Here is a 12,874-nt window from a genome sequence, read left to right as displayed (position 1 = left end):
TTGGGTTTTTACTGTGAGAAAATAGCATGTATTTCCCATTAAATTTTCTTCCTTTTATAATAAAGTGACTCATTTAAATATCACGCACGTTTTGTGCAGGTACTGTCGAGAAAAAAAACACAACATGATGAATTTGGTTTATGTCTAATTTCCATCCAAACTCAAAGTTCAGTTTCTTTAATACATTATTATTATTAAGGATCATTATTAAGATTTATAAGGCGGGGATCATAAGAATCTTTGATTTTTCCTTCAAAATATTTTAGTTTATTAATGAAAAGTTCTTTCTATTTTATAAACTTTGAGTGTTACTTAAACTCTTAACACACATTATATTTATCACTTACATTGTAGAAAATTCTTGATCAAATCAGATTATAAGTATAGGTAGTTTGGGTGCATCATTCGTAGAATTCATTTTACCGTAAAATATTATATCGTAATTTTAGAGTAATATTTAAATTAGAGTGATTCAGTAGTTTTATTATAATCATTACTTTAAAAAATCAAGGTATATCAGTTTTAAGTTCCGTAACTGCTTCGGTAAAAATTGATTTTACCGTGAAAGGTACCGGCACCCTGAATAATGGCCCTTCTTATAGTAATTCCCTCTTGAATTTTTGCTGAATAGCTTGAACTAGTAAATCATAAATGTAAGTATCTAGTTTGATTTTTAAATTGCATTGCATTTCTTTAATTAGTCTTAATTAATAACTTCAAGCAAGCATGATTAATCAGTGACAACTAAACATACAATTGAATCAGTGACAATTGAATCAGGGGTAATTGAATGTGATAATAATGAATAATTAATTCTTCAAATACCTTTCAATAACAAATGAATTAAAAAAAATTAAAAACTTCAGATACAGAATACTTAAATATTCTGTATATTTCATTTAATTTTCAATAAAAATAAGCATCAATAAAATAATAATAAAAACCAAAAAATCCAAATACGTATTTTTAATAATTCAAAAAAAAAATATCATGAACTAGTAAGAGTTCAAAATCTATGAATAATTAATATTAAATGCATTTTCATGTTCTTAGGAGGGGATTTATATAACAATAACCACAAAAAAGGTATTTTAGGAGAATAGCATCAACAAAACCCGAACACAGCTCTGTAATTGGATTCCCCAGTTGACGACTTAAAGTGAGCTATTATTTGTTTTATAGGCATAACATGACAATCATAATACTAATAATTATATAATATAACATTATCATATGCTAGACAATATATAATTTTGGAACTATATGACACAGTATTATCATATATAATGCGATATGTGATAATACTCAGAACTATATGATACAATCTTATTATATACTAAGCAATAGATAATAATACTAAGAACTATATAATGCAGTATAACCTTATTCTGTGCAATATATAATAACACTAAAAACTAAATGATACAGTATTATCATGTGCTAAACAATATAGGATAATACTAGAAATTATATATTACAGTGAAGCCCGGTGGCTGAGTGGTAGCGCTCTGCGCTCCCGAGCCCCAAGTCCAGGGTTTTATTCTCAAACCGAGCAAGGTTGACTCAGGCTTCCTCCCCTCTGTGGGTCGATGAAATGAGTACTATGCATATGCTTGGTAACTAAACACTGGGAATTCAGCTGACCACCCAACGGGAACATCTGCTCCTGCATCCCAGAGCTTAAGTTCAAGAAACCCGTTATGGGCACCGTAGGCCTTGGCGCTCCATGAGCTGTCATGCCACAGAGTTTAATTCAGTTAATATGATACAGTATCCTCATATACTAAGCAACATGCAACTTTTCCAAGAACGTTATGACACAGTATTATCATATATTAGGCAATATATGATAATACTAGGAACAGTATGATAGTATTATCATATACTGAGTAATATTTGATAATATTAGGAGCAACATAAGGACAGTTAAATGTCTATCACATTAGGTGAATTATAATGGTTAACTATCAGATATTATAATTTTATAGATAGATTACCAAGATTACACATAATTTATTATGAAAAGAAAATACAGCTGCTTTTAATGAGTGGTTTAGTTTTGAATTTTTCAGTTTTGAAAAATTGTTTCTCCAAATTTAAGGTCATCATGATTGCATACAAAATGTTAATGGTATTTTACCTGCGTAAAGAGTTGTGGGAAATAGGAAAATGGTACAGCATACTAAGTAGCAAATAATATTGAATAGTACTGATCCATGACATTAACATAGATTAACATTAAATAAGAAATATGCTGGTTTTTAGAATAGAATATGTCTAAAACGAAAGTATGTAAGCAACTCTGTTTAAGCAAGTACTAAATTTCGTTATACATGATAACACAAAATGTTTGAGCATTTTTAATAAGAGGAAATAGCATATCAGGTAGCAGTAAAGAATAATTATTGCTACAACATGTTTCAAATTTATTTTTAAGATTCTTTTGAAAATATAACGCAACAACATTGACAAAAAGAGCTTCTCCAGCAAAATATTAAATTTCCTAAAATAAATATTACAAAATAATTCAACAATATATGCATATATATATTCNTTAATGAATATATATATATATATAATATGCAAATAGCAAAATATTAAGTCTCCTTAAATGTAACATTGACTGAGTAGTAGCGCTCCGATGCTACAGGTCCTGGGTTCGATCCTCGGGCCGGGCAAGGTTGACTCTCAGCCTTTCATGCCTTCAGTGGGTCGATAAATGAGTGCCAAGCATGCTTGGAAACTAAACACTGGGGATTCCGCATTCGGCTGACCACCTGACCGGAGCATCTGCTTCTGCATCCCAGAACCCAAGGTCAAGAAAACTGAGATGTGTTCAGTAGGCCCTGGCTCTCTATGGGCTGTCGTGCCGATGAGTTTAGTTTAAGTATAATATTACAAAACAATACAAAATGGGCATAGATGTAATAACGCAATGCGTTTAGATATAATTATAGCGAAATATTAAATTTCCTTAAATAAATACTTTAAAACAATACTAAATGTGTGTAGATATAATAACACAATGTGTATATATAAATATAATAACACAATGTGTATAGATATAATAACACAATGTGTATAGATATAATAATGATAAAATATAAATTTTTTATTTATAAAGTTGCAAAATAATACAAAATGAGTATAGATATAATAACGCAATGTGTGTTGACTTAATAAGGGCAAAATATTAAATTTCCTCAAATATAATTTCGCAAAACAGCACAAAATGTGTATAGATATAATAATGCAATGTGTAAAGATATAATAATAGCGAAATATTAAATTTTCTTAAATATAATATTGCAAAATAATACAAGATGTGTATTGATATAATAACGTAATGTGCATAGATATAATAATAGCAAATTATTAAATTTCCTTAAATACTATATTGAAAAACAATACAAAATGTTTGTAGATATAACTACGCATTTTCAAGTATTACAAGAAAATATTATTAATTTATAATCATTAATTATGACTGAAATAATTTATTTTAATTAATTATTGAATCTATACTAGCAATAATTTAAATAACATATTCATAAAATTTAATGGTGACAATTTTATTTTAAATCTGCATTATACGAAAATACTTTCATTTTGGTAATGAAAAAGACATTTATTTTGCATTACCTTTTTTTTGCATTTCAATAAATTATAAATTTGATTAATGCGGTTTCATTAATTCATCATTTTCCATTTTGTAGCCATTCATAATGTATCATTTATTACAGACCATTAAAGTAAAACAAAGTCTTTTCTCATCCATTTTATTATTTTCCAATAGGAGGTTTCAAGAGAAATTTATTTCTAATGTGTTATTAATCATTATTTAATTTTTTTCCCATCATTACTTTTTATATTATTTGAAAAATATTAGAAAGTTTCTGGCACTTCATCATTTATATTCTGAAGTAAATGCATAAAACTACGATTCAGAGAGCTAAATATTTTGATTAAAGTAGTTTGTCAAACGTTTCAAAATATACAGATCATAAAATCGGAAGCAATCAAAACGCATGGATTTTTTCCCAGTTTCAATTTTAAACTTATATAATTATAAAAATTCATTTTTTTTTTCACTATTCATTATTTCTTTCAGATTCGAAGTTATGTGGTGTATGTGTCATACTAAATAAAACTTCTTTCAACGGAATTATACAGTCAGAAATAAGTCGAAATTTGGTAACAAAAATAAAAATAAGATTATCATAAAGTTCTTATATTGATGTCGAATGCAATTCTATCTATTCTCTATATAAATCTGCATTCTTCACATTAAATTTCAATTCATAAATAAGTAATCATTCAAGCGTTTTGATGCTTTGATTGCAAAAAAAAATATTATTCAAAACAATTCAAGCATTTAATTAAGTGAAAATATCAGTTAAAAAATTTCAGTTACGTTTCAAAAACATTTTTAGTTTTATATGCTCTCAAAAAAAGTCTAGCATTTTTTAAAAATAGGACTTTTTTAGGATATTTCTTGAAAGATCTATTTTTATTTATTCATTTTTTTATTTGAATATATTGTTGAAATAAAAGTAATCTGGAAAATAAATTCCCAATAAAGAATATTAAAAGTTCCTTTACTCTATCTTATATTATTTAAAATGTAAAATTCTTCTAGCTTACGTTAGGAGACCATATTTTCGGTAACAAAATTGAATAATGGAAGACAGTCAAAAAAATTCTCATATTTTTATAAATCATCCTAGTATCCTACACTGTTAGAAACTTCATGAAAAAATGGTTAAATGACAATTTTATTTAATTGTTATTTTACCACATTGAAGCAAAATAGTCAAATAACCATAAATAAGATGGTATTCAAACTGTTAAATGCGATTAAAACCGTTCATTAATTGCTTTCACCAAATATTGTTAAACAACTCGAATTTTATCACACCAACTAGGCTATCCTAATGAAGCCATTTAGTTCTTTGTGGCTGGGTACGCGTTATAGCCTAAAGGGCTATGTTGTCGATCTTATGACAGTTGACACCACAATATATCCTCCATTCTCTTTAACCGACGAGGAGTTTCCTGTGTCCTGCCTTCGCCAATTTGTAACCCTGGACTATTACAATACAATATTCTCATTCACGTACAGATGTCAGCACCATAAAGCTGCTCAACACAAAAAAAAACTCTAGCATTTCCCATCTTTCAGGATAGTTGAAACAACCAGATTAAATTATTAAACCATGTTCAACTGTTCATTATTTTTCATTATTTGATGAAAGCACAACTCAATGACTACCTACCATCAATGCCCATCATCTAATGAAGAAACCTAGCTCCAACGTCAAATCAATTTTTTTTTCTGGCTTTGAAACCATCCTAGTTGTCAATGGTTAAACCATAGAGTTTTGTTTCGCATTCATGGTTTTAACTAGTTGTAAATAATTTCAAAACCATAAAGATAAAAAATGTTCTTTACCTAAAACTTTACTGTTAATTAGATGGACAGACTTCCTTCTGAAATTTCACCGTGATTTTATAAAACTTCTTACAGTACTGTCTATTTTAGTTCTTCATGATATGGATTAGTTTGATTTCCAGTAAACAGATGGCAGCACAATCACTTATTACCCTATCATTTGAAACCATCGGAAACATTTTTCGTCCTGTTTGAAATGTTTCTGATAGGTAAGTAAAAGGCTTTATTATCTTTTTAGAAGAGCTTTACTAATTACATTATCTTTGCTATTTTAAAATCTTCTACTGTTCTTACAATTTTACTAACATTCGTGCTTTGTTAGTGCTTTCAAGTATGACATATTTGCAAAAAGCATGAAAATGAATATATTTAAACAAAAATTGCAAAACTAATTGATAGGCACATATCTTAATTATTTTAATTTTATAAGTATTGAGTATCTCAAAGCATTTCAGTAACTTTGCCGTTACCAGGTTCTGACAAAAGCAGTCTTTTTATTGAAGTTAAGTAAAGTGTCATTTATGCTACGTCAATATTATTTGTAAAACGGTGAAATCCCAAAAAGGCTGATGTGAGGTCATAGTAACGTTCCAATGTGACTATCATGGATACCTTTGTATGAGACGACAACAAAAAAAATGTGACTTGTCAACTGCAAAAAGAAATTTCAATAATGACTACCGAGTTATCAAATTCGCAACAAATATTCAATGTCACATTTATGCAAAATCAAAAGCTGATGCTACATAAATGTGACATTATAATTTAAAGGACAAGGTAATTTAATGTAATTAACTTTGTGACGCTGTATGATTAAGTACATTGTTGTAATTTTCGTTCCAAAATTATGGTAAAATAACCGGCAGCAGTCTGTCCATCCTATTAACCGTAAATTTTACTGTAAATAAAAGATTTACTTTTACGGTTTTGAAACCGTTTTAAACAAGTATGGTCACATAAAACCATGAATACAAAAAAATACGGTTTTTTAACCATGGTTTCGAAACAGTAAACTTAACTGGACATAAGTGCTAGTTTTTTCGTTAGGTAAGTGGCATTGGCAAGTGCAGGACGCGGGAAATTTTTCATATGTTGAGAGAATGATGAAATATTGTGGTGTCAAAGCTGAGAAACGAACCCCAGTTCTGTGAATCGTGAGACTGACAGATTAGCCTTCTCGGATATATTGCTTACGCAGTTGCAAGGAACTGAGCGGCTTCATTAGATGGGCTTAGTTGTTGCGGTAAAATTCTGGTTGCTTAACCATATTAGTTGAAAGCAGTAAATAAACAGTTTTTTTCACAGTTAACAGTTTGATTACTATCTTATTTATGGTTATTTGACTGTTTTGCTTGAATATGGTAAAATAACAATTAAATAAATAATTATTTAATAGATTTTTCCAGGAAATTTTTAACTGTGTAACGTTAGAGAGTAAGAAGTAGAAAGTAAAGTAAGCAGTGTAAAGAGTAGTTTCAAAAAATTGTTGATTGTTTCTTTTTATTCTTCTTTGTTTATTTATATTGTTTATTGCTTGTTTATTTTATTCATCAATACAAATTTTATTAAAATTGCTTATTTTAATAAAATTTGTTTAAGAGAAAATGTCATTTAATTTTTCCCAACGTATAGAATATCCTGTATATAATATCAACGTATATAGTCCTGTATAGAATATCTGCATAAAAATGACAGATTCAGTTTTACAATTAGTTATTTCTTGGCATCCCAAAATGTGCATCTTTAATACATTTTTTAGAATCCTGGTCAAAAATAAAGCAAAAAAATATACATACTAGCGACAGTAAATTTATATTTGAACGAGAAACAAAACAACTATCAATATCTAAAAATCACTTCTCAAGATGATGGAACTGAAAGCATCAAAACTTGTTTGATTGCCGAAGAAAACAGAGAAGAATTTAAAATCTACATCTTTAAATATTTCCAAGTCTTAGCAGTCAATCTTATACAGTATCTGTTTTTAAAATATGTGAGTGTTCATACTGTTCAATCTCCATTTCTCTTCAGTGTTTTGGCAGATTTTGTTTGTTTTTCAGTATCTTTCTCACGTAAATATTAACTATTACCCTACGGCGCATGATCGCAGCTGCTGTTCTGGATCATGAGTCTTGCCGGCCGTAAGCAAAGGCTTAATTTGTGCCCTCTAATGTGTACACCTTTTTATTATTTCATTCTAAAAAAAATTTATTTGTATATTTTTTCTATGCTACGCCTATAACGCAAACTTGTTTGTATTTTCTCACCCCAAAAATAGAAACTTTTTCTTTAATCCTATAGAATAAATATGAAAAATGAATGTACATTAAATGCATTAAATTACCTGGGAAATAGGAAATCAATATCAATTTTTCCAAACTAAACTGATTACTTTGATAACTAACATAGAATATACTTTTCGTACATTACGTTTACTATCGAATTTTATCTTCTCTATTCTATGAATTTCGAGAATATTCCATCATAGGATAAACATTTTCAGAGATGTGAAGTGAGATTGATATTTTATTCACGAAGACATTTGATAGGCATGACAATAAACTCCAGATTTCTGTTAGGGAAATTCTACAGAGAATAAAGACAAAATTTGATATAGTTGCTCGAGTAATAACTTTTGCTGTAACAAAAGCACGCAGGTGTAAAGGCCATAACCTAGATCGAGTTACTTTGTACTTCCAATAAATAACTTTTATATTCTATTAATAAAAATCATTTTGTTAACATAATAACATAAGCATGAAATATATAAATAAGTTGTTAAAAGTGTTGTATATATTAATTTGCTCCATTAATTATATATATTATAATAGTTAATAAACATTTATTATTTATGTAATTAGCATTAGATAAATACTATTTATATAATGGTAATACTATTCTTACATATTATAATAATAAATTTCATGATTGAATCACTATATAATCATGTTAATATAATTGAATCAATGAGCTCGAAAAACGGTTATTTCTGGCCAAACTAATTTAAATTAATTAAGTTGAGGAGCTTTTTTTTATTTTTAAATATTAAAATATGGCAGGTTACAAAATATTATTTTGTCATTACGTGATAACATCACTTAATCGTTTGATTTAAAAAATAATTAGAACATAGAGATGACAAGTTTTTGGACAAGACCTTAAAATGAATACTATATATTACTTTTAACAACCGAAAATATTAATAATTTGTCATTTAGAATTGAAATAAAGACTCTATTTATGTCTTAGACTACATATTCATGGATATTTGTGTAGATTCAGAAATCATTTAGATTATGACTATCTGTGCTAGGATCACTCATTTGACTTATATTATAACAAATTCATCGACTTATATTTCGATCGATACAATGATTCGATACATCGATTATATTTCATCGACTTTCTTGACGTCTGCAATTTTCTTGTGGATTATGGTAACTCTTCCAAATTATGCCTTATTATCAGCTTATGCTGTCACTATTAAAGAACTTTTTTTGTACAACGCAGATATTAATTTTGCATAAACCACTAATGAAATAAGATAGTTCAACTTTACCAGGTGTAGTGTTTTTATAAGTAAATTTGCTATGATGTGACCCCTGCTTCTCTTTTTTTGCTTTTCCATACAAGCATTTTAATTACACATTTTTCATAAAATGCTCCAGTCACCAACTTCAGAAAGCAAGTATCATATTATTTGTAGTCGCCTCCTAGTAACTTTTATCCCTCTTTATTATATTGCATATATCATCTGAGTAACTACTCTGTGAATCACTCGTTGTGTGTTAAAAAGCATCAACATAATTAAAAGCCTTAACTAAATAATTTATTACTAGGTTATGCGACCAATTTCATTAGCAACAGCGGCAGCCCTCTAGCGGTATAAGTTTATAAGTTAATAAGTTTATAACGGTAAAAGTTTATTCCAAGAACAGATCATCTTCAGGATATGGTATGTTTTCAAGCTAAATTGAGATTTTACTGAATAAAATATACTATATCTAGTAAAAGGTTATGAATATTTTATATCGTATGCATGTATTGTATGCAACCTAGAAATGCCCGAATCTCATTTTTGGAATAAAAAAAAGTGGAGATGACTAGTTTCTGGACTCGTCAAGTCAATTATATGCTGGTATTTTGTACATGAAGATACTTAACAGGTACAACCATTTTTATCTTGAAAACTGTAATGAGAAGAAAGAGAAAAAATTTGATACAGTTAGTGGGGATAGTAACTTTTGCGGCGACACAGACTGAGAAAGGTAAAAAACGTACTTAGGTCAAATAGATCATTGACCTTAGCAGTAGATCCGATCATAAATTTATTAGAAAAAGTAGATCATAAATTAGTAGAGCATATATAAGTCATAAATCTAAACAAAAAATGCAAAACAAAAGAAACGTTAATAGAAATTATTCAGTTAATAAAAACTTTAAACCAAAAAATATAGAAAGTAGTTATTTAATAATATGTCTCTGAACTTTCAATGTATATTAATTTTCATTTACAATTTTAACATCTCTATATTATAAGAAAGATAATTATTATCTTACTGTTTCGAGCATTCTCCTTTGGTTGAAAAATTAAATAATATGATTGTTGATAAAACAAAGATCTATACATATATATTTGGTTATAATTGCATGAAACTGATAGAAGTTATGCCGGTGTTTACTTAGATATTCTATATTTATCCTTTATTTAACGGCATCCACTATTAATGCTTATTTATCCCCTATACTAAATATTGTTCTGTGTTATTATTACATTGTTGATATTCGTTATTATTCCAAATAAAATGTTTGCAATTGAAAGTACTATTTATTTGTTACAACATAAACAAATCGCATGATATTTACTTATTATACAACATTTTATGATAAAGATGTAAGTAAGATAAGTAAGATTAATAACACTTTTTTTCAATAAAATTTAAATAAAACTGTGAAATGTTAGCATTTAAAATGAGAAATGCAAAATAAAGGCTTAAAAATTCCGATGCAGTGTTAAAAATTTTCTACTGGCAATTTCCATTATTGCTAAATAGTATATTTCGTGAAAAATAGTTAACGAGGATTCATAATAACCTCTATCTAGCCAAAAACTAGATGAGAGTTAAAATGTTTGAGTTAATGAACAAAATTGCAATTTCAACCGATAGAAATTACTAGATTTTCTTTTATCTACCTGAATTCGGAGATTAGATTTATGGAATCAAATCTGCATTGATGCAAGTAATAAAAGTGAGATATTTCAATTTGGGGATTTTTAATTTAGCTGCTAGTATCTGATTATGGTTGGTTATTGGTTATTGCAATTACATAAATTTTCAGGCTTGTGTGCTCAAAATAGGCTTATAAACCTTTGTCAAGCAGAAGAGGACAGATAGCACAATAGGAGAGACAGCACCTCTGATTATGGTCAAGAGACAAAAATGATTGAGTAGAAATTGAGGAGGTTGTCAAGCAATGGAAGCCTAAATAGGTGCCCTCTACTTTGTTTCGTTTTTTATGCAGCATTATTCTATTATTATTAGTATTATTCTATTATTATTATATAATTACTCTTATCTAATAATATAAGGTAAGATTTCTCAAGAATCTATATATATATTTCTCTTACACGGCGACAAAAAAAAGCCTCATTACAACTCCCTGAATGGCAAAGCTAGAAAATCGACCAATGATTGCAGCTAAAAATGTCACAAGCCAAATCTAGCTGAAGTGGCTTAACATATAGCGCTTTTAAAAGCGAAAACGGAAATAACCAGAGATAACTGAAATAATCAATCTCATACTATTAAGCTAGGCAGAAGTGAGTAGTCTTTGTCGATAGATCTCTATTTTAGTATTTTGCCGAAAGCGCTTTTTTTTTCACGAATTTATTTGACGATTTTTGATTCATATCACGAATTTGTTTCTTTTATCACGAATTTATTCTATGACTTATACTTCTTTTTTAACAAAGTTGTGAATCGTTCGTAGCTATTGTTTTTTAAGAACATAATGGTTTGTTTATGCAGGTTTTTCCACTACAATACACTTATTTCAATCTTCAATAGACTTAATTGTAGCCAAAATTCCAACCTTTTTAAAGAGATATCAATTTTAGAAATTTTATCTTAAGATTTTATACTATAGCACATTTCTAATAGGTTTAGCGAATTACATGTCATTTATTTCAATTCAAATTTATTTTAATGACGTAATATTTACTAAAAAGATCTAATTTTTCTTTTAAAAAAAGTTGTTATATGGAATTGAATGATTGTTTTGAATTCTTAGAATTTTGTGTATTTGCAATATACCTAAGCTAGTAGCGAGCTAAGCGAGCTTGGTTTGCGATGCAAACCATATAAGATTGCGTAGCAATTTTCGGGGGTTGGCGAGCGTTAGCGAGCAGAGGGGACTGAGCCCACTAGTACTATTATAAAACACTAATCCTTCAGCTAAAAGTTATCTTAATACAGTGTGAAACATTCCATAATGAATTGCAGCAAAATGTACCGTCATTCACGGTGCTGGTACTTTTTTCCGTAAGAATTTTTTTTACCGGAACATGTTACGGGATGAAGATCTGACATACCGTAGTTTTTACAGTAATAATGACCATAAAATCACTGGAACATTCTAATTAAATAAATATTACTGCAAAAATTACGGCATAATATGTTTTACGGTAAAAATGGATTTTCCGGATGATACACTCAAAGTGCTGGTAAATTTATACCGTAGTTTGTTCCGCAGTTTTTCACTGTGTCCCTTTAAATGCATGCGAGAAAAAAGGAAACTATGGGATAAAAATTTACCAGGAAAACTTCAATAATAGTTGTTTAATCATATCTACTATCTGCATAATGGAACTATTTGCTTTTCTTTCTTGCTTCTCTGTTTTCCCCTTAATTACAAACTAATTACAATTATCAATTCAAATTTTAGTTTTTCGTCATGCAGTTTTGCTTTCCATAAAACCATAAAACCATAAATATCTTCTTTCCAATCACTTTATGCTAAATTATTTTACTTGCTCTTATTTTTCAAAAATTAATTTATGGTTTTGAGTATCACATAAACATATCGACTTTAATGTTGAATCGATACTTTACCTGATTATTATTTGTCTTTACATATAATTTTTCGGTAAGTGAAATTATCAGGTACTTTTATTAGGGTGGGACCAATATAGTTCTAAACTTTTTTCCACTGAAATATAGTTTTGATAAGTAACACTTTTAAGATGAAGATTTTATTTTAACCGAAGACAAGAGCTTCCGTAACGCAGGAGATCGCAACGCAAGTTATTAAATATATGTTTGTTCCTTAATATAAAACAATCCATTAATTCGCATTTTTCATGTAATTAAAATACTCATAAAAATATTGCTAAATCGATATAAAATTAAATACTCATATTAC

Source organism: Parasteatoda tepidariorum, chromosome 10 (genome assembly GCF_043381705.1).
Source record: "Parasteatoda tepidariorum isolate YZ-2023 chromosome 10, CAS_Ptep_4.0, whole genome shotgun sequence".
NCBI classification, from domain to species: Eukaryota; Metazoa; Arthropoda; class Arachnida; order Araneae; family Theridiidae; genus Parasteatoda; species Parasteatoda tepidariorum.
This window is presented reverse-complemented; position numbering follows the sequence as displayed.